This window comes from Canis aureus, chromosome 7, assembly GCF_053574225.1.
Source record: "Canis aureus isolate CA01 chromosome 7, VMU_Caureus_v.1.0, whole genome shotgun sequence".
In the NCBI taxonomy this organism is placed as follows: Eukaryota; Metazoa; Chordata; class Mammalia; order Carnivora; family Canidae; genus Canis; species Canis aureus.
In genome coordinates, this window is record NC_135617.1 from 47,135,559 (window position 1) to 47,159,187 (window position 23,629).

Consider the following 23,629-nt stretch of genomic DNA (forward strand, 5'->3'; position numbering starts at 1 on the left):
AAAACCAGGAATGGAAACTGAATTTACTAAAGGCTTTTTTCTCCATCTGCCTTTCTTCCCCCATGTTTGTTTACATGGTACATTGCTTTGAATGATTTTCAAATGTTAAACCGACCTTTTATTTCTACGATAAAGCCCACTTCATTATGTTATCTGTCCCTTTTCCTGGACTACTGAATTCAATTTGCTAAAATTTGGTTCAGCATTTTTGCATTTATGTTTATGAGGGGTATTCGTCTGCAGTTTTCTTGTATGGTATTTGGTTTTGGAATCTGAATAATACTGAATGATTCTGAAGCATTCCCTCCTTTTAAATATCTGAAAGACTATGTATACATTTGATACTCTTTATTCCTTAAACTGTTGGTAGAATTCACCAGTAAATTCACATCTGGGCTTTGCAATTTCTCTGTGAGAAGACTTTAAATTAAAATTTTAATTTTAAAAATAGATATAGGGCTATTCACCTTAGCTGTTTCTTCTTCAGTGAGCTTTGACAGTTTTCATCTTTCAATAAGTATTTATATTTCATCAGAATTGTTGACTTTATTGCTATAAAGCAGTTCATAATATCCCTTTATTATCTGTTTAATACATGCACATTCTGGAATAACACTACCTCTCTCATTCTCTTTTTGCTTGATCAATCTGGCTAAAAGTTTATCAGTTTTATTGATATTATAAAAAAACACATATTGATTCCATTGATATTTTCTCTATTATTTTTCTGTTTTCCATTTCATTCATTTCTACTCTGATCTTTTCTTTATCACGTGTTCTTTTTTACATATTTCAGATATAAGTTGCCTTTATTTTCTGGTTTCTTTGGGTAGAAGATGAGATTATTAAAACTTAAGATTTTTATTCTTTCCAAATATAGGTATTTAGTGTTATAACTTCTCCTTAAGTACTTCTTTTTAAAAATATTTTATTTATTCCTGGGAGACACAGAGAGAGAGAGAGAGAGGCAGAGACACAGGCAGAGGGAGAAGCAGGCTCCATGCAGGGAGCCCGAGGTGGGACTCGACCCCAGGTCTCCAGGATCACACCCTGGGCTGCAGGCATGCTAAACCGCTGCACCACCAGGGCTGCCCACATACCACAAATTTTGATATGTTTTTATTTTCATTCAGTTCAAAATACTTCCTAAATTTCCATTTGATGTCTTCTTTGACACATGGATTATTTAGAAATGTGTCCTTTAATTTCCAAATATTTGGGGGATTTTCCAGAGATCTTCCTATTACCTATTTCTCATTTAATTTTATTATGCTCAGAGAGAATTTATTCTTATTAGAGAATTTATCATGTGTGTCTTGAATCATTTTATTTACTGTGATTTGTTTCATGGCCCAAAATATTGTCAATCTTTGCAAACGTTCCATGTCGGCTAAAAAATCCACTTTTGTTGGATAGAGTGTTTTATAATATGACATTTATAAATGTCAATTGGGTCAAGTTGGTTGATAGTGTAATTCAAATATTCTGTATTCTTACTGATTGTCTATTTGTCCTATCAATTTTTAGAGGGTTTGATATTGAAATCTCTAATATTGTGAATTGTTGCATTCATCTTTTCAATTCTATCAGGTTTTTTAAAAAAGATTTTATTTATTTATTTGAGAGAAGCATGAGCAGGTGGGGGGAGGGAAGGAAGGAAGCAGAGGGAGAGACAGACTCCCCACTGAGCAGGGAGCCTGGCACAAAGTGGAGCTTGATCCCAGGACACTGAGACCATGACGTGAGCCAAAGACAGACACCTAAGTGACTTGACCCCGCCAGCAGCAGCTTCCTTCTTCAGCTGGTCCTTCTCTTCCATGTACTTCTTGGCCGCCTCACTGGCACTCTCTGCCTGCTTTTTAAAGGCTTCATTGGCCGCCAGCAGCGTGGCCTGCTGTGAGATGAGAGTCACCAGGCGTCTAAGCAGGAAGGACAGCAGCAAGGAAAAGCCAGCAACATAGAGATTCCTCTGGGCACGGAAAAGCTTCATGTGGAAGTGTTCCACAGCCCCAGGATTATTCTGCAGGTTCACCTTCTCTGTCACGTCGTCGTACTTCCGAATCTCACGTACAGCATCAATGACCAGCAGCACAAGGATGACAATGAGGACTACAAAGAAGGTGTTGCCATAAGTTACTACCAACTCCACCAGGCGGACTTGAAAATCTTCTGCCATCTTTTGGGAGAAATGAAGGGAATGCAGAGAAGCAGCACAGCAGAGACCTCTGCATAGAGGAAGGTGGCGACTGCAGTCCACTGCAGACTCATGCTGTTGCTAGAAGGTTCCCAACAGTGGGATGCGTGCTTGTTTCCGAGCTCCCCGCAGCCAACGCACAAGCCCGCCGCCGCGGCCGCCGCTACCAACGCTCCTTGCTTCAGTATTTTAAAGGAAATCCCAAACATCATGTCATGTCATACCAAAAAACTGAGATATACTTTACAGTGAATCTATATTACATTATATAATGTAATATAATATTATAATATAATATAATATAATATAATATAATATAATATAATATAATATAATGTTATTGCACACAGAATTCCCTAACAGAAATTCCCTAATGTTACCTAAATCTCAATTTATATTCAAATTCTCCTAATTGTTAAAAAAAGAAAAAAAGAAAGCATATGTAAACAAAAACCCGGGTTTTTAATTTATATGTATAAATACTACATGTATTGCATATATATATATATTAGATATACATATGTAAATATATATATATGATTTTTTTGTGTGTTTTTCTTTGGAGGCTTTGTTTGTTTGCTTGTTTATGTGGATCAGGATCCAAGCTAGATCTTCTCAGTGTATTTAGTTGTATATCTCATAAGTAAAGTGGTCATACTATCTAAACTACCCCAAATACTTCTGGAGTAAAAGTAGAGTGTTAACAATAATTACACTGGGTTAACAAGAGCAAATCATGACTGTCCCAGATAACTACAAAATAGCCTCACTTTACCCCGAGTCTTTTCAAGTTGTTTTTCATTCAGAGCGTCAGCACCACATTCTTTATTCTCTTAAATGTCATTAGAGAAATTGGATCAAATTCCTATAAAATACCCCTCCCTATTCTGGATATAGTTGATTGCTTCCTACTGATGTCAGTTAACTTGTTCCTCTATCCCCTATACTTCTAATAGACTGAAAATTAGATCTAAAGAGTAGAGTCAAGTTCTCTGTGTGCATGTGTGTTTGTGTGTGTGTGCATGTGTGTGTAAGAATACTACACAGGTAGTGGTGTTCTTCATAATGCATCATTTGAGGAGACACATGATGTTTAAACACTTCGTTTTTAGTGAAATTAAACTGGTCAATGGTGACAGCTTGATCTCTTCACTGAAAAGCTCTCCATCAATTATAATGTAATAGCTTTATCATTTATTAATGACCACTGTCTGAATCATTTATTTCATTAGAGATCACAAGACTATTATATTTCTCCTTTCTTTAAAGATTTTATTTATTTATTGACAGAGAGCGAGTAGGAGAGCACAAGCAAGGGGAGCAGTGAAGGCAGAGGGAGAAGCAGACTCCCCATGGAGCAGGGAGCCTGATGCAGGGCTGAATCCCAGGACCCTGAGATCACGACCTGAGCTGAAGGCAGATGCTTAACCCACTGAGCCACCCAGGCATGCCAACTATTATATTTCTAATTCTATTATTGCTTCTACACAAATTACCTGTAAAGTTTATGAATTGAAGAACTTACCTATCAAGGCTATTTAGTTACCCTGAAATACAGGTTTTACTGTAAAGCTAGAATACTTGCTTATTTCTCTTTTCTAATGATCAGTTTTCAAGATGGTAAGTGGTGTTCTGGCCACTTCCAATGTCTATGTTTTTTGTTGGTTTGTTTTAGTATAATTATTAATTGGGGCTTTTTATATACTCAGTATATTTTAAATACATTTCAGATATTACTCATTTTGATATATATCACTATTCATCCTTTTTATTTTTAATATTTATTAATCATTTATCTTTGTTTCTTAATATTATTTTATTGGCAACCTAAAATTCTATTTTTAATAAGTGAGTTAATCAATTTAAAATTATTGATATGGCTAATATATACGTGTATATACAAACTATCATTTATACTTACAATTTTCTTATAAAATACTTTTATTTTGTTGTATTTGTTCTTACTGTTGTTCATTAAATTTGAATCTTTCTATTCTATATCCTATATCTTATACTACTGTTTTTGTGTGAGTGCAACTTTATGTTCTATATTTCTCCTATTTAAATGTCTATTTCTAAAATGTTTTTCTTTTACATTTTTCTAGAACATTACAATTTTTTGCTGTCTTTTCAGACTCTATGATTATCTAGCTACCTCACTTTGAAGCTGCCAAATTAGAAATTTATGCTTTTCTTGCAAAGCTTTGATCATTTTCTTAATTTTCTAGACTATTTAAATAGCTGACAGTAGTTTTTCTCTTCTTTGTGGCTCCATTTTTCTGGTATGTTCACACCTGTTGGAACATTGTTTAGCTTATTTCCAATTTATTTATAAATTGCAATTTATTTATATTGGGTTGGATTGTAAATAATTTTTTTCTGTATTTGAATGAAGTTGGGTTTTTTGTTTATAACAATTAAACTATGAGAAGGTTACATAGGAAGCAGAGAAAAGTCATAGTTTTGCAAATTCATGGCTCAGGAGCACCTTTTTCTGCTGTTACTATGATATATTCAGAAATTTAGTGGGACATCTGGGTGGCTCAGTGGTTAAGCGTCTGCCTTTGGCTCAGGTCATGATCCTGGGGTCCTGGGATCGAGTTCCGCACTGGCTTCCTTGCAGGGAGCTGCTTCTGCCTCTGTCTATGTCTCTGGCTCTGTGTGTGTGTGTGTGTGTGTGTGTGTGTGTGTGTGTCTCATGAATAAATAAGTAAAATCTTTTAAAAAAAGGAAAAGAAAAGAAATTTAGCTACTTTTTGTTTCCATTTCGTGTCTGGAGACTAAGCTTGATTCAGAAAGTTGTCTAATCACTTTGCACAGTGACAGATGGTAGCTACACCTGGAGCTCAGAATAGCCTTTAGAGTCATTGAAGCACTCTGTTGTGCACCTGAAACTAATGTCACATTGCATGTCAATTATAATTAAATTAAAAGAATAAATATAACTTCTCCTGAATGAAAGAAAAAGAGAAAAGAAAGAAAGAAAAAGAAAAAGAAAGAAAGAAAGAAAGAAAGAAAGAAAGAAAGAAAGAGAAAAGGAGGGAGGGAGAAAGAAAGAAAGAGAAGAAGAAGAAGAAGAAGAAGAAGAAGAAGAAGAAGAAGAAGAAGAAGAAGAAGAAAAAAAGGAAGGAAAGAGGGAGGGAGGGAGGAAGGAAGAGAGGGAGGCAGGAAGGGAGGGAGGAAGAAAGGAAGGAGCAAGGAAAGAAAGAAAAAGGGAAGAGGATAGGAGGGAGGGAAAGAGGAAGGAAAGAAGGAAGATAGGTAGAGAGATGGATATCTTGACTCTACCTCTGATAGGTCCAGAATTTCACATACTTTCACATCAATGTTCTCATGTTCAAAAATTATATTTTGTGGTTATGGTATATCCTGAGATATTTCTCTACTGGCCTCTTCTCCAGGGTTCCGATTTGTTTAATTTAGGTTCTGTTCTCAATAAACTGTTTCTTCGGTTTCTTCTCTATCATTCTAAAAATGTGCATTTGTTGAATACATTTGAGATTCTTCAGGGCTTAGGCTGCTTCCCTAAAGTATGAGAATCTAAGAAAGCTCTCTGTGATTTATCATAGCTTTTCCTCTTTGTCTGTAATTTAGAGTCTATGTGAATTTTTCTCTGTTTCACTGATTCTCATTTATTTGCCTAGCTTCCTGTATTGAATTTTAGCTAAATCCTTCTGTATTCTGAGGATTGTGGGAATTCCAATCATCTAATTTTGTTGAAAACAAAATCTGTTTGTAAAAAAGGATATTTTTAAATGTCACAACTGTAATATTCTTTCTGTTAGAAAAGAATGCTTTTTAATTTAAATTATGTGGTTGGTCCATAAAAGATAAAGTATAATGTCTAAGAATTTGATGATGAAGTAAGGAAAACTTACTTTCTGAAATGGAAATTAATAAAAATAAATTCATAATATTCAAGATTCGTTGTTTAATTCAATAAAAGTATAATCTGTTTGTTAATGCATTTATGTATCTATATACAGGATAAGAGTTAATAATCACTAAAATTTGTAACCCAGGGGTTCCTGGATGGCTCAGTCATTTAAATATCTGACCCTTGATTTTAGCTCAGGTCATGATTAAGGGTGATGAGACTAAGCCCCATGTAGGGCTCCACACTCAGCAGGGAGTCTGCTTGAGATTATTTCACAGTCCCTCTGCCCTTCCCCCAGCTCTTGGGTGTGCATGTGTGCATGTGCTCTCTCTCTCTCTGTCTCAAAAATCAATCAATCAATCAATCAATCAATCTTTTAATAATTTTCATAAGCCATAGTCTCACTTTTCAAGTTGCTTATATTTTTTGAGGGGCTGGTAATAATAACAATACAAAAATAACTACTAGGTAGGGTATGATAGGCTATTAAATATATTTCTTAATACCTTATGTAGGAGAGAACTATTCTGACCAAAGGAAAAAAAAAGACTTCATGGAATAAGTATCATTTCAATATAACCTAGAAAATGAATGGAATGCCCAAATTTCTGTTTTTGAGGATGTAAGACATAAAAGTAGAAATCCTTAGACTGAGCAAAGGCAAAAAAAAAAAAGAGAGAGAGAGAGAGAGAATATTAAGATGCTTGGAATTCTTTAGTAGCTAGATTTAGATATAAACTTGCTCAGAGAGAGAACTCTAGAAAGTGTTACCCCAGGTAGTTGAGACCAAAATAGACTTCAAAAGATGATACCCTCTTCATTTACATTATAGGAGAATGGGGATTTATCCAAGTCCTATTTGATTGAACAACAAAGCAGGGGTGTAAATGTGTAATTAGATACTGAAAAAGTCTATTAAAAATTAATGGAGATTTGTTTTTCCTAGAGATGAGAAAAAGAAATCATTGTGAATTTTAGATCTGTCATTACCTCTTTTTCTGTATCTCTTTTGGAGAAGTAAACAGATCAATTAACAGAAGTACCCTCAATTTTATTTTTTTGTTTTTTCCTCAATTTTATATATCATTTATTTACTAAATATTTATTGAACATTTACTATTTTTAAGCCACTTGTTGTGTGGCTTATATTTTTCCTCAAAAAGAGAAGTCTGCAAACTTTCCCCTTTCAAACTCTTAAATCAGTGGTTCTTAACCTTAGCTACACATTAGAAGCAAGGATCTTTAAAACTAATGCTGATACCCAGGACTCTTCTCTACCAACTAAGTTAGAACCTTTAGGGGTGGGGGGTCTAGGTTTGAATATTTTATAAACTTGCCCAAATGATACTCATGGGAAGTCAGGGTTGAGAGCTACTATCTTGAGTACAGACAGAAGGAAGAGGGAGTGTTTTACTCTATGTAGATAACTAATTGTGGGTTGCTTTTATCAGTATTAGTGTTTGTGCTAATTTTCTTTAAATATACCTCTTCTTCAAATAATAATGGCCCATATTTCTGAATAGTTTCAGAAATGTAGGAGTGTAGTCCACAGTCATGGAACAGGATCAAGAGCATTGCCTCCACTCTTGGCCTCATTAGCCAAAAAATGACTAAGTAACAAAACTGAATAAAACCCAGATTTAGAACACAAGGCTAATAAGGCCATGGGCACAATCTCTACACAGGACTATTGACTTAATTCTACCTCATGTCCTCAGAATGCTCCCTCCTGGTCATAAAAAAGTCTAGGTAATGAGCAGGAATAGACAACAGCAAATCTATCACTTCTACTGAAAGCATGCTCATATATTAGTCAAGAATATCATGTTCATCTATGAAGAACAATACAAACTGAAAGGATGCTAATCAGATAAGGTGCAATCACGTCCAAAGAGATTCACTTTTAGAAAGAATCAAGTACAGGATGCCTGGGTGGCTCAGTGGTTGAGCAACTTCTTTTGGTGCAGGATGTGATCCCAGGGTCCTGGAATGGTGTCCCACATCGGGATCCCTGCAGGGTGCCTGCTTCTCCCTATGCCTATGTCTCTGCCTCTCTTTCTGTGTCTGTCATGAATAAATAAATAAAATCTTAAAAAAAAAAAAAGAAAGAATGGAGTACAATCTGTAAGTCAGCCTAAGTACTTAGGAAATACAATTCCTCTGTACCTTCCTATTCAGTGTCATGCTCTAATCAGCAATAGTAACTTTACCTGAAAGTTGGTTAGAAATGCAAACTCTCAGATCTCATTCCCGAGTTACTGAGCCAGAATCTGATGATAGCAGGATGCCCTGGTGATTTGTATGCACACTTAAGTTTGAGCAGCACGAGACGAGACGATTATACTATTGCGTCAATAATATAATCTCTGAAGTCATTATTTTGCTTTATTTTTTAAATTGTTTTTATTATTTTGCTTTAATAAGAGAAAATATCTTCCTGAAACAACACAATCACCATTCCTCACTCCTATCATATTCCTATAAGAATATGGTAGCATCCGTGAAACATAAATACAAATTAAAATGAATTACTATTTTTTTTTATTCATTACACACTTTCTGTTAGTCCTGTTTTCTCTTGCATTATGGATCTGTGCCCCAAATTCTATTTATGCATCTTTCTTCCTTTGGCTCTATGTTTAAGTCAAAGAATTTTTATTTTAATCTCAATTCTAATTTTCTCCTAATATAAGACTTAAGAAAACAATTGCCAAATGGTTTAGTTTAATCTATTACTTAATTCCTTGAAGCATCTGATAGACTACAGAGCCATTCCTATATATTATGTAACTATATATTACTATATATTATTTAATATGCAGAGCTATCTAATGTGCTTCTGCATGATGATTCCTTTAGTGGAGAGGCCCCAATTACTTCCTTTTTAAATCACTCATACTAGTCTTCTTATTAAAAACTACTTTAAAAAGGCAACACTGTATCTCAAATATTTTTTTCCTAATTCAAAAAGGTTATATACTGCACTTTCAGAAACTATTTTCTAGTATATTTGTGTAAGCAACATAAAATAACATTTTACAAAGTGATAGCAACAGCCTGTTTCCTTGGTACAGCAAAAAAAGATTTTTGAAAATTGATTGATTCTCGTTTATCATCAGATCATCTGATGATGCAAAGAGAGTATAGCTCTGTTTTTACACTCTTCTGTGTTTTAGTTTAAGCTCTACCATTAGCAAGCTCAAAATATCAGTGATATCTTCTCTCACATGGCTTATTAGTAGGCATGTGTAGCCTGGGGCTCACCCTTACAACATAATAGTATCTGTCAATACTATCATATACCTTAGACCTCTGTCTAGAACTCCTCTACCTCATTTCATTGTTTTAATGTTTGTATATACTTATATAACAATTGATTACATGTTCTCATTCTCTCCCTCCTCTTCCCTATCCCTTTCCTCTCTCAAACTGTTTTTGTTTGCGTTGTTTTGGGATAACTGTTTTTGTACCATAGGGATTTATGGCTGGGTAGTAACCAGCTAGATGTAAAGGTGAGAAAAGGGTATTTCAGGAAAGAGGTTACCAATGTTCTCCTTATTCTAAAATCTTTTAGTTAATTTTCAGTTCTCATTTTATTCAGTGTCTCAGCAGGATTCAATACATCTTATAACTTCCCTCTTCCTGAAAAATGTTCCTTTTCATGATGTCTTGTCTTGGGACTCTTCTTTCCTTTCTTGTTTCTTCTGGCACCATAACTAACTTCTCCTTGGATTCCCTACCTTGACATTTTGGAGTGCACTAAGGACTTAGTCCTCTCAATCTACTCCCTTCTCTATCAGCATTTATTCTATAGGTGAGCTCATCTAGTTCCATGCTTTAAATGCTATTTATATGCAGAAGACTCCCAATATTATATTTTCTGTCCTCACCACACCCATCTCTAAGCCCATATATTCAATTGTCAACTTGACCTCTCAACTTTTATGTCTGATAGCTCTCAAAATTAATCCATCCAAAACCAAACTTAATTTGCCCTCCCCCCCAACACACATACTTGTCCTCCTCTCAATGCTCCTTGGTTCAGTAAGTATAAACTCCATGCTTACAAAAATCTTAGAGATACTCTTGATTCTTCTTGATTACAAGCAACATCCAATCTGTTGAGGAATCCTGTTAGATCTATTTTTGAAATTAATCAAGAAAATGCATCACTTTTCCGACTTAACAGTTGCCCCTCTGACTCAACCTACCACTATATCCTACCAGGTCTATTGCTAGAGATTTCTAAACGTTCTCCCTGCTGCTAAATTGACTTCCTGGGCAGCCCTGGTGGCGCAGCGGTTTAGCGCCATATTCAGCCCAGGGAGTGATCCTGGGGACCTGGAATCAGAGTCCCACATCGGGCTCCTTGCATGGAGCCTGCTTCTCCCTCTGCGTGTGTCTCTGCCTCTCTGTGTGTGTGTGTGTCTCTCATGAATAAATAAATAAATAAAATTTGAAAAAATAAAGTTTAAATTGACTTCCTAAGTACTAATCTCAACACAACAGATATTTTCTTTTACAGCACAAGTTGGAGCTTCTCATTCCTTTTTCAGATCTCACATAGAGAAGTTCCAAGGTTTTTAGGATAGTCTACAAGTCCTTCTCCCATAAAGTCCTTACTACCTTTGCAACTTCATATCATATCACTATAATTTCAACCAGGCCCATGGGCTCCTTGATGTTCCTCAGACATGCCACTTATGCTCCAGCCTCAGCATCTGTACTTGCTGCTCTCTCTGCTCAAATGTTCTTATCTCTGTCCTTCATTCAGGTCTCAGTTCAAGCATTATCTTTTCAGAAAGAATTACTTTGACCAACTCCTCTCTTACTACCAACCCCTCTGCATCTTTTTACTCTGGTTTGTTTTTCTTTTTATCCCTTATGATTGCTGATATTTTATATCTAGATTAGCTTACCAACCATTTCTCCAAAAGAATGCAAGAATAGAGGCTACACGTGCCTTGTTCACTTCTGTATCCCTGGTGCCTAGAATCTTAGAATTGTAGGTACTCAAAAAATGTAGTACGAAGGAAAAGCCTGAATAGATAAATGTAGAAAGTGCATGTAAAGGCCCTTTCTGAGGGACATAATTGTTTGTGAGGTATGTGAATAGTGTACAAAGCTGATTATGACTTGTGGGCTACTATAAATATGAGTTGTAGTCATTGGGCTTCTCTGAAAATGCAATTCAAAAAATTACATTTTTTAAATTTATAAACATTGACATCTGTAGGCAGGTTAAAATAACTTTAGAAACCACTGATTACACAAACACCTGTAAAGTCTCTTTGTGTCAAGCACTAATGTTAAGCACTATCACTACAATCAGGGAAGCTGACAGCATCTGACAACAAATTTGGGGGGAGCATAAGTTAAGGGCTACCTAGGATAATGTAAAGAGTTATATGTAGCTGTACTACATAATTCTTCTCCTAGCCTGATTAAATCCTACATTGATTTATCCCCACAAGTAATGAGAGTTGAGTAATAGGAGGGTGGTAAAGAGGTCACAGCTGGATGCAAGGCTGGAGTCATAAAGAAGTGCTACTTGCAGCCTAAAAATGAAATCTCTGCAACATTTTTAGAGCAAAAGACAGTCTCCAAAGTTTGACAGCACTTGCTATCAGTATCATTTGTTTAACAATACAATAGACCCTCTGCCATTGCTGTCTTTTTATATATCAGTGTCCTGTCCCATTGTATTGCATACTCTTGGAGGAGGGGTGTCAGGCATGGTTACTATATAACCTAGCACTCAATGTATTCTTGTTGCTTGATTGAATTAGGAACTGGGTGAAGTAACACAATAAGCTAGTAGAGCCATAAACAACATTCTGGATTAATTTAAATCATCATCAAACATAAAACTTCCTCCTATTATTCAGAATTTCATAATCTCCTTTTCCCCATGGGAGTGAAAATCTTTATATATTTGAAAAGCCATAGAAGACCAAGCTAGAGTTCTTAATATTTTTTCAATCCAAGTATTAAAATAAGCCAAGAACACACATCTATCAAAATGACAGGTTGGATATGGACTTCAAATAATACTGTGTTCTCATTTTTTTTTCCCCTAACATCATCCTCCCACCTCAGACTTTCAGTGAACCAAAGTCTGGGATGCAAAGTAGCTCATTCATATTTTAATTCAGCTAAAGAGAATATGAACTTAATCCAAAACTTTCCATATAGTTGTGTTATGAATTTATAACAGCAGCTCCATAATTTATAGGTTGATAGAACATATTTCCAAAACAACCTGGTATGACTAATGAAACAGTATGTCACAGTTCAGCAACTGAATAGATAATATAGTTACTGAGCTTGATTTCTAAATCACTAAACTCATCATGAAGATAGGAGAGCTACATCTCTCTGTGATGAAAATAAAGAAGAAGGAACACATGTGACATGAACTCCAGTGGCATTACAGTTGAATTCCATGCACCAGATATGCATTTAAGTTTGAAAAGTGATATAAGAACCCATTTCTAAATTTTCGTATTTGGTAAATATCATCAGGGGTCAGATTCCTCAATTCAAATAAAAATAACAATGATAATAATACTGTCTGTTATTTATTGAGCATTTACTAGGTGCCAGGCACTATTAGGAGCATTAACAAAAACATACTGTGATACTCAAAAACCTATCAGCAAGATATGACTAACTCCTAGCTCCATTTTTAACATAAACTTCTTGCTTTTCATCCAACTTATTGCCTAGTTTAAGAGTTCCTCTTCCATTTACACACACCCTGATGTGTTTATCTTTGGCCTTGCTCTTATAATTAGATCCTTAACTTTTTTTCTAACCTTACAAGATTTTCCTGTTCCTACTTTACCTCTTCTCTCCTCGCAGCTTTATTACCTCCCAAGATCTATTAGGATAATAAGTATATAATATTTGAGTGTCTACCATTAACTTAATCTTGCAATAGAGAATTCTCAAGCTAATTTCAATTGGAAGGATAACATTTTTTTCATCTAAAATGAGGAGACACATAAACTAAAAAGCCTTTCCCAAAAATATGTGGCCCCAAGTTTACTGCAGTACTATTCAATAGCCAAAATACAGAAGCAAACTAAGTGTACATCAATAAATGAATGAATAAGGAAGATATATCTACAATAGATTATTACATAGCCATAAAAAGCTGAGACTATGCTATTTGTGACAGCATGGAACTACTCTAGAAAGTATTATGCTAAGTGAAATAAGCCAGATAGAGAAAGATAAATGCCATATGATTTCACACATATATGGAATCTAAAAACAAAACGAATGAATACACAAACAAAAAAGCAAAATCAGACCTATAAATACAGAGACCAAACTGATGGTTGCCAGAAAGGAGCGTAATAGGGGGATGGGCAGGATGGGTAAAGGAAGTGGGAGATCCAGGCTTCCAACTATGAAATGAATAAGTCACAGAAATTAAAGGCTGAGCAAGGGAACATAATCGATGATATTGTAATAGCATGTATAGTGAGAGATGTTAGCCACACTTTTGGGGCCTATAACTAATGTAAAATTGTATGTCAACTATACCAAAATTAAAAAAAAAATTTAAAGAAGTTTTTTCCAGTTAAGGCATATTTCACAACACATAAAATTCAGTATATGCTCTCTGCTCCATAATCCAACCTTCATTCTCAGGCCAGAATCCATGTAAACAGGCCTAACAAGCAAACCCTGTGGAGAGCACAGAAGAGATGAATATATGTTAGAATTTTTTTGTGATCCCATTTAGATCATAGGTAGGATAGATCACTTAATAAATAAGGGTAAAATCTGTCATTATGTAAATCAAATAATTCAACCTGTTTTGACAGAGGCCCTATAATGCCTATACCAAGAGTAAAATTTTAATATTTCAAGTTCCTTAACTTTGTGTTGGTCAGCATCTCAGGATGCTAGTAAAGAGAATTTGCAAACCAGATTCCTTTAGAGCTCCATGCTGTAACTGGGCAGAAAAGAACAGCTATTTAATCAATGAGAGAATAGTGTTTATTTATGTCCTTTAAAGTTCTGTGCTATAACTGGGCATAAAGGAATAGCTATTTAATCAATGACAGAATAAGTATTTCTTATAAAGTATGTCCTCTTGTTTATACATAGAAAATAATTGTTCATTTGAGAAGCAATCTTTAAAAAGTTCCTTTTCCTGGAGTGTTAACCTTGGATTAGAAATCAAATATGTATTGTTAGGGGCACCTGGGTGGCTCAGATGGTTAAGTATCTTCCTTCAGCTCAGGTCATGATCCGAGGGTCCTGGGATCCAGTCCCACATCAGGCATCCTGCTCAGTGAGGAGTCTGCTTCTCCCTCTGCCTCTCCCATGCCCATGTTCTTTCTCTCTCTCTCTTTCTCAAATAAGTAAATAAAATCTTTCTGTAAAAAGCAAGTATGTATTATTATGTAAAGGAATAACAAATCCTAAAATCATTTTTTATTAATAATGATTCTCGAGCACCTGGGTGGTACAGTGGTTGAGCATCTGCCTTTGGCTTAGGTTGTGATCCTGGGGTCCTGGGATCGAGTCCTGCCTCAGGGTCCCTGCAGCTTCTCCCTTTGTCTATGTCTCTGCCTCTTTTTCTGTGTCTCCCATGAATAAATACATAAAATCTTTAAAAAAAATTATTCCCATTCAGTTACTTTGCCCTAGACCTCCAAATGCAAAGTCATTCAGCCAAATCAACAGAAACAGAGTTCATTAAGCAAACTATATATTTAGAGAAGAAAAATTAAAGATCTATAAATCTCAAAAAGTCACAGCAGAAAAAAGAGATTCAAATAGGGGTACTAAGCTAAAAAATAGATTTAGCTATTAGCTATCCTATGTCTGTCTGTTTTCTACAACCAGTTAACAGCTTTGTAAGCCAGTGGATAGTTTAAAAGACTCAATACAAATAGGTGTTTCATAATAAATGCAGCCTTAAATAATAAAGGAGAAAATAAAAAGGAAAATTGAAATGTTTGTCTTTCAGATTTTGTGGCCATGATTCAAAATATATTCTTGAAAATAAAAAGCTCTAGATTTACAGGACTATAAAGGATTCTTCTAAAGGAAATAACAGTAACAATAAAATCACATGTGGTTGGCACTATGCTTGATTCTTTCCATTCATCATCTCCTAACAATGGGCACACAGACTGAAGAAGCATTTTTATGTTCATCACAGAGATGGAATAATAGAGACTTGCTGAGGTTAAGTAATTTGCCTTCAGTAAGACCTGGTCAAACTTCAAGTCCATATAATCTGACTCTTGAGATTTGACTCAAGCATAATTATTCCAACTCAAAAGAGTTCAAGAAATAGTTTGATGGTCTAGCTGGTCTTCTGGGGGAGGGGCCTGACAATCCAATCATGAAATGGGCAAAAGACATGAAGAGAAATCTCATGAGGAAGACATAGACATGGCCAACATGCACATGAGAAAATGCTCTGCATCACTTGCCATCAGGGAAATACAAATCAAAACCACAATGAGATACCACCTCACACCAGGGAGAATGGGGAAAATTAACAAGGCAGGAAACCACAAATGTTGGAGAGGATGCGGAGAAAGGGGAACCCTCTTACACTGTTGGTGGGAATGTGAACTGCTGTAGCCACTCTGGAAAACTGTGTGGAGGTTCCTCAAAGAGTTAAAAATAGACCTGCCCTATGACCCAGCAATTGCACTGTTGGGGATTTACCCCAAAGATACAGATGCAATGAAACGCCGGGACACCTGCACCCCGATGTTTCTAGCAGCAATGGCCACAATAGCCAAACTGTGGAAGGAGCCTCGGTGTCCATCGAAAGATGAATGGATAAAGAAGATGTGGTTTTTGTATACAATGGAATATTACTCAGCTATTAGAAATGACAAATATCCACCATTTGCTTCAACGAGGATGGAACTGGAGGGTATTATGCTGAGTGAAGTAAAGTCAGTCGGAGAAGGACAAACATTATATGTTCTCATTCATTTGGGGAATATAAATAATAGTGAAAGGGAATATAAGGGAAGGGAGAAGAAATGTGTGGGAAATATCAGAAAGGGAGACAGAACATAAAGACTCCTAACTCTGGGAAATGAACTAGGGGTGGTAGAAGGGGAGGAGGGCGGGGGGTGGGAGTGAATGGGTGACGGGCACTGGGGTTTATTCTGTATGTTGGTAAATTGAACACCAATAAAAAATAAATTTAAAAAAATGCAAATAATTGATACACATATAAAATAAATAAATAAATAAACAAATAAATTAATAAATTAATTAATTAAAAAAAAATCTTGGGGGATCCCTGGGTGGCGCAGCGGTTTAGCGCCTGCCTTTGGCTCAGGGCGCGATCCTGGAGACCTGGGATCGAATCCCACATCGGGCACCCGGTGCATGGAGCCTGCTTCTCCCTCTGCCTGTGTCTCTGCCTCTCTCTCTCTCTCTGTGACTATCATAAATAAATAAAAATTTAAAAAAATCTTGGAAGATAAAAAAAAGAAATAGTTTGATGGCAATAGACAAATATTTTTAAAGGATACTTAGGATTTCTTCCCCTATAGTGCTCAATCTAAATACTTCTAGTACTACAACATATTTGGAAATTTGTTTAAATACATAGCTTTTTTTGTGAACAATATACATAAGAGTCATTATTAATTAAATACTTACCTGGTGCTCTTCTTTTCTTTCTTGAAATTTTGTTTTTTAATCTGCTACTCTTTTAAAGTTTTAAAGACTTTACATAGATGAATCATTTAAGCTTCACACAACTCTATAACATGGGTGCAATTATCACTCTCTTTTTACACATAAGAAAAAGATTGAGGTCTCAATTACGTGGAGATATTTCAAGTGCTCAGGAGCTATGTTTGGCCAGTGGTCACCATATTAGAAAGCACAGCTCTATATGGTCTCTTAAAGTTTAGCCTTTTCTTCTATAATCCAAGATTTAAACTGTTATCAAGAAAATCATCCAAACTCCACTTTTATAGCAACATTCCTGTACTCAGTAATCTCTAGTAGTTTTCAAGTGAAATTACTGTATCAAATTCAGAATCCAAGCATGCCACATAGTCTAACAAGAATGTCCCTTTATTTCCTGACTCAAATGTTATTGTTCTCTGCTTCCATAAGTCTTGGATCCTCTAGTCAAACTAATCTGCACATCCCATCTCTATCCTTCAGATGTGCTTTCCCTCCTTGTATTGGCTCCACCTCATTCTCTTTAATACTGTTTGTGATCCACATTGAAGGTTATAGTAACAAGAAGTACCATTGATGAATCCTATGGCATGATGATCATTCTTTTATGGTACAATCATCACTCCAATATCCCTTTAGTACAGCAGGAATTATGCACTTAATTTACAATATATTCCAATTTATGCAATGATTTAGACGTTTTTCCCTTTTTTTAGAAGTTTTTCCAATGTTAAAACAATTTGTGTTTATAGTAGACCAGATTTCAGACATTCTGACGATGACCCACATCCCACATTAACAAATGTTTAATCATGTGAACCAATATACAGCTTTGTGGGTATGTGTGAGTATTAAAAAGCAACATATACATACATATATTTGTTGCCAAAGTTTGAAAAAACACTGCTCTAGACCACAGTAGTGCCAAGCCATAGGCATTACTAGATTGTAGATAAAAATCAAGGAATAGGAAACAGGTTAATTAGGGCACAGCTAGGCAGTATGAGTGTTAACCTAGACAATGATCCTGAAAACCTAAAGTTCACATGTAGTAGAACTGATGTATAAAGTTGAAAACAAGAGGAAAAAAGACAACTACACTCACAGAAATAATAAGGGCCAATATATGTGATAGAGGTAGCATGTAAATACTCAAAATTTGGTTAAGCAAGGTGCTCAACTAACAAATCCTTTAGGTAATAGGAAATAGAAATGCCAGATTTCATAGTTTAAGAGAAATTAGGTATTTAGGTGGGCAAAGCAAAGAGCATCAGAAAATTGAGGTGTGGGGAACTAAAAATATAGGAATATTTGCTTCTGCCTCGTAAGGGCAGGTTTCATGGTTCATGAGCTGTGTAGTTAGCCAGAGCTCTGTGTTCACAGCTGTACTTGATTAAATGCTTTGCTAACAATGTCTTGAAAATCTCAATATTTTTCTTTCTTAGAGAGAGTGCATGTGTGCGAGTGGCAGGGGAGGGACAGAGAGAGAGAGAGAGAATCTTAAGCAGGTTCCATACTCAGCACAGAGCCTGATGTGAGGCTTAATCTCACAACCCTGAGATCATGACCTGCACCTAAATCAAGAGCTGGACACTTAATTAGCTGAGCCACTCAGACACCTCTTCAATAATTTTATTTTTGAACTTTAGTAAGTGAAGTCCAATGGAACTGTGGAGTATACATGTGAATAGAAAGTATACATATGCACACTATGCCTATCCATTATGCACACATAATACTTGTGGACCCACTAGGCATGAGAGTTCAGCAGTACTCAAAGCAAGTGCAAGTTAAGCATGTTACATATATAACTGAATAAGCAGGGGTACAGACAGCTCTAAGAGACCAGCTATTCCATTTTAACCAGAACTTGCTTCAAAAGCAGAAAGTAAGCAATGGAGTTCTAAGAACACACATGACTAAGAAACATAATCATATCCATTCTTATGCATGTTACTTCCTTGTATCAGCCAACTAAATATGCTAAAAATAGCATATAAGAATACAGAAAGATAGAGCAAACCATAGTTAACTCCTTTATCAGTCTTCCCTTACTCACGAATAAGCTGAAGACAGAATGTTAATAGAATACATGTGTTCAAGAAGTGAATAAAAATAGTTCATTAGTTTTGTGTAGCATTTCCACTGTTCTGGTAAGAACAAAATCCATATCATACACAAATTGTGCACTTTTAGTGATTCTGCATATGAGTTAAATGCTCACACAGCCGCATTAAAACTGGCAGGAATATAAAAATGAATGGCAAGATTTGTAAGTTTTCCCTATAGAATAACAATTAGCAAATTTAAAAAAAATCACCATGACAAGGTAAAATAGCAGAAAAAATTTAAAAGCCTTGGATTTTAGTACTTTTAATGTCTTCTTTCGTGTTTTTCAAATAAGGGGCCTCACATTTTTATAGTTTGTCCTGGATGTACAAAAACAGCTAGGAATGTCCACAGAATTTTGAAAACCCTAAAATGTAGCAACAACTCCAGGTAAGAGAAAAATGAGTGCCCTTGGCTGAAAAGTATTGCTTGCTGTCTGAATCATCTCTTCAGCCTACCCCTTCCTCCACACATCTATAACCAGATCAATTTTTCAGTTTTGAAGATAAAGTGGCTGACTAACAGGGACTGTTATTCACTTATTCAATAAATCAATTAATAAAGCAAAAAATTACATAGCTGAAACTAGAACAGTTTCTGGAACTGTTAACTCTCTGGGGCAGTTAATAGCATAATCTGGGAATGCAAACTCTGGAGGAAGTTCAAAATCCATGGCAAAAGAGAGGGAGGTATGAATACCAAGAAGTAGTGGCCAGAGATCAAACAAGTGTTGCAGAAGATTCTTATTATTTCAAAGGAAGGACCTTTTCCCCCCTGCTTTTCTTGGATTGGACAGACAAATGACATCTACTTTTACTGGGAATTCTCAAATATATCATTAAATATAATCATAAAGGCCTGGATTTCCACTTTTGGGAAAACAGAATAGACATTTTTCCCCTATCCCTCTCAGAAAAACTCTGATCATTATACATAAACAAACATAAGAAGACCGTAAAGGTAGTGAGAAGAATAGACATGCTAGGGACCTCAGGACACCTGTGGTACATGGTGGTGAGTTCCTTGGATTTTCTTCTTGCCTCATATATAGCAGCCTTGAAAATAAAGAAGCTGGCAACCCAGAAACACCAATGAATGGAAGACAAAGAAAGACAATAAAACCTGCTTTTTCTAGCCAAAGAACTAGGAAAGGACAAACTAACAAGACTATAAACTTTTAGACACTAATTTCCCTAAACTATATCAAAAATCATAGGGAAAAAAACTATAGACCCATTTCTATCCATGCCAACAAAGTCTGACTTTAACCTTTGCCAGGCAGTGATGAGAAACCACAGCCCTCCATCCAGCTTGGTGGCATGGGAGACCAGGAGGAAAGTTGAGACATTCATTTCTATCAGACACTAACAAGAAATGGAGACCAGGTGGGGAGCCCTCACCCTCATCTGACAGTTACAAGATATCTTACCCTATTTTCACTTGGGTTATATCAAAGTAGGTCTAATGAAGAATCAGGACTTCACCACCACCCAGTACTAGCAATGCTACCCTTCATTCTCCCCCAACAACAGACTAGTGGAGAGCTGGGACTTCACCTTCACTCAGCAATAATGAGGAATCCCCCTCCCAACAGAGGACAAATGGGGAATGTGGACTTCTTTCTTCCCCTAGCAATAACAAAAGCAGTACTTTCTTTTCCCCTTTTAGAAGAAGGTTATGGAAGCCAGCTAAAGTGGAAAGTTTAAGGAAGAACTACCATCTCATAAAAGCAATGCCAAAAAGAAATTTCCAGTCAAAATCAAAATGTGTTATGCAAAAAAAACAGAAAGATTTCACGTTGAAATAAAAAATACAATCATAGGTGTCAATACAAGATAATTGAGATGTTAGAATTATTTGGCAAAGAAAAGCATCCATCACAAAAATCCTTCAATAAGCAATTATGAACATACTTGAAATAATGAAAAAAAAATGAAAGTCTCAACAAAGAAGCAGAAAGTCTCAGTGAATAAAAGACATAACAAAGAATCAAATGGAAATTTTAGACCTGAAAAATATATAACTTCAATAAAAAACTTAAGGAATGGGTCCAGAAGCAGAAGTGGGGGCATAGGGCAGGACAAAGGAAACAATCAATAAACTTGAAGACAGAGAAATCAGCCAATTTGGAGGGCCAAGAGAAAACAGACTGGAAGGGGGAAAAAAGTATAGCATCAGGGACCTGTGCTATTGAAGTTCCAGAAAGAGAGGAAAAAGATGACAGGGCAGAAAATTTATTGAAAGCATAATAGGTGAAAATCTTTCAAATTTGGCAAAAGACATAAACCTAGAGAAGCTGAACAAACCCTATACATGAAAAACTCAAAGAAATTCATGCCAAGACAAATCACAATCAAACTTCTGAAAACTAAAGACAAAGAAAACATTTGAAAACCGTGAGAGAACATCTTATGTCTATAGTGGAAAACAATCTGAATGACAGGGAATTTCTCATCAGAAACCATGGAGGTCAGGAAATGTAGAGTAATATTTTTTAAGACTGAAAAGGAAACGAATCTTAAGTACTATATCCAGTCACCATACCCTTCAGGAATGAAGAGAAAATCAAGACATGCTTAGCTGTCCTGAAAGGAAGGAAAACTGAAAGGGTCTGGCATCAGCATACTTTCTTTAAAAAATAAAAAGGAAAAAAAAATAAAAAGGAAACAGAAAGGAAAACAATAAAATAATGAGTGTCGGAGGATCAGAAAGGAAAAACAGAGTAAGTAAAAATATAGGTAGCTTAAACAGACTTTCTTCTGCTCTTGAGAATTGTCCTGTGATTCCAAATGTATGTAGAAGAAATGTTTAAGGCAATTATATTATAAACAGAGAAGGGTAACAGGATGCAAATAGAGGTTTCTGCACTTAACTTGAATTAGTAAAATGACAACAACAGGTCATCAAGATAAAGGCCATCAAAAACAAGGAAAGTCTGAAAAACTGTCACAGCCAAGAAAAGTCTGAGGAGATAGGTAAGCTAGATAGAATATGGTGTCTTAAATGGTATTCCAGAACAGAAAAAGGTCAGTATGTCAAAACTAATGAAATCAGAATAAACAATTGACTTAGTTAATAATAATGTACAACATTGGTTCACTAATTTTAACAAATGTAGCACATTAATGTAAATATTAATAATAGGTAAAAATGTATGTGAGGGAGTATATGGGAACTCTCTGCATTACTTGGTCAATTTTTATATTAATCTAAAACTGTTTTTTTTAAAAAGCATATTAATAAAACAAGAGTAACAATACTAATGCTGGAGAGATTGTAAAGAAACTGGATCACTCATACATTGCTGATGTAAATGTAATATAGTATAACCACTCTAAAAAACAGTTTGACAGTTTCTTAAAAAATGAAACAAACAACCATCATACAACCCAGCAACTGAACTTATTTCTCTTGTCCCAGAGAAATAAAAATCTGTGTTCACACAAAAACCTGTACACAAAGATTTACATCAGCTTTATTCATAGTAGCCCCAAACTGTTAACAACCAAATATCCTTCAGTGGGTGGAATGTTAAACACTGTGACATATGCATACCATGGAATACTACTCAGCAATAAAAAAGAATGCACTATTGATATAGGCAACAACCAGGATGAAACCAGAAAATCATGCTGAGTGATAAAATACAACCCCCAAAAGTTAAATGTTAAAATTTCATTTATGTGGCATTCTTGAAATGAAAATTAGAGAAATAAAGAACAGATTCAGAGTTGCCAAGGGTTAAGGTGGAAGTGAAGGTGGAAGGCAGTATGGGTAGCTATTACTGTGCAACAGGTAGTGATGAAAATGTCCTATATCTGCAGATATATTACTGTCAAATCCTGGTTGTGATGTTGTACCACAATACTGGAAGATGTTACCATCAGAGTAAACTGGTTGAAGGTACACAGGATCTCTCTGCACTATTTCTTACAACTGTATATGAATCTACAATTATCTCTAAGTAAAAAGTATAATTTGAAAAAAATGTGGAAGAGTCTCCTATCTTTCCATTAACCCTTAAGCCTGTATGAACACAAAAAATTTTAGAAAATGTTTCAGAAAGTATATTTGGTAGTGTGTGTAGAAAGCGATAATTCATACTACTTTTAAAAATAATTTATGAAACAGGCTATATTATAGAATATTATATACTTTACAGCTAAATATCAAAATTACAGCAGGTCATAAACACCACTCCTCACTCTACATGCTGGGTTTGTACTCTTTGACTCCTGATTTTCCAAATGACTAACCCTCAGAACACACATAAAGGTTAAAATTGGAAGAGATTTAAAAGGTCATATTGATAAAATTTCTCATATAAGAGATAAGAAAACAAAAACCAAGAGGGCATAGATGGGATGGCCAAGGTCCCATGACTAATTTGAAGCAACATTGTGCCTGGGGCCCCAGTATCTTGGTTCCTAGACCATTGCTCTCACACGTTATTTTAAAATTTTTATGTCTCATATGAAAGATGGTCCCTATTTGCACCATAAAAGCAACTGTGTTTTGTGAAACCTGCTTTCCTGCTGGTTTCTTTAACTACAGAAATCTGTAAAAATTCATTAATAATTTAAGGGAAAAGGACTGTGAAATTCTTTCTTTAAATGTGCCTGCTCTTTGCTGAAAGAACATAAAATTATTAGGATAAAGTTGGGTTAATGGTGATATTCAGTATAAACTTCCATATAATTGTATGGAACACGGCAATGGGTCAATGTGTGGAACATGGCAAGGGGACTTCAAAA

The 23,629-nt window shown here is 35.5% G+C and overlaps 1 pseudogene; it reads right to left on the reverse strand.

The window, feature by feature from the left end:
- Positions 1-1,615: 1,615 nt before the first annotated feature.
- Positions 1,616-2,351, reverse strand: LOC144316714 (B-cell receptor-associated protein 31 pseudogene; annotated as a pseudogene).
- Positions 2,352-23,629: the final 21,278 nt, after the last annotated feature.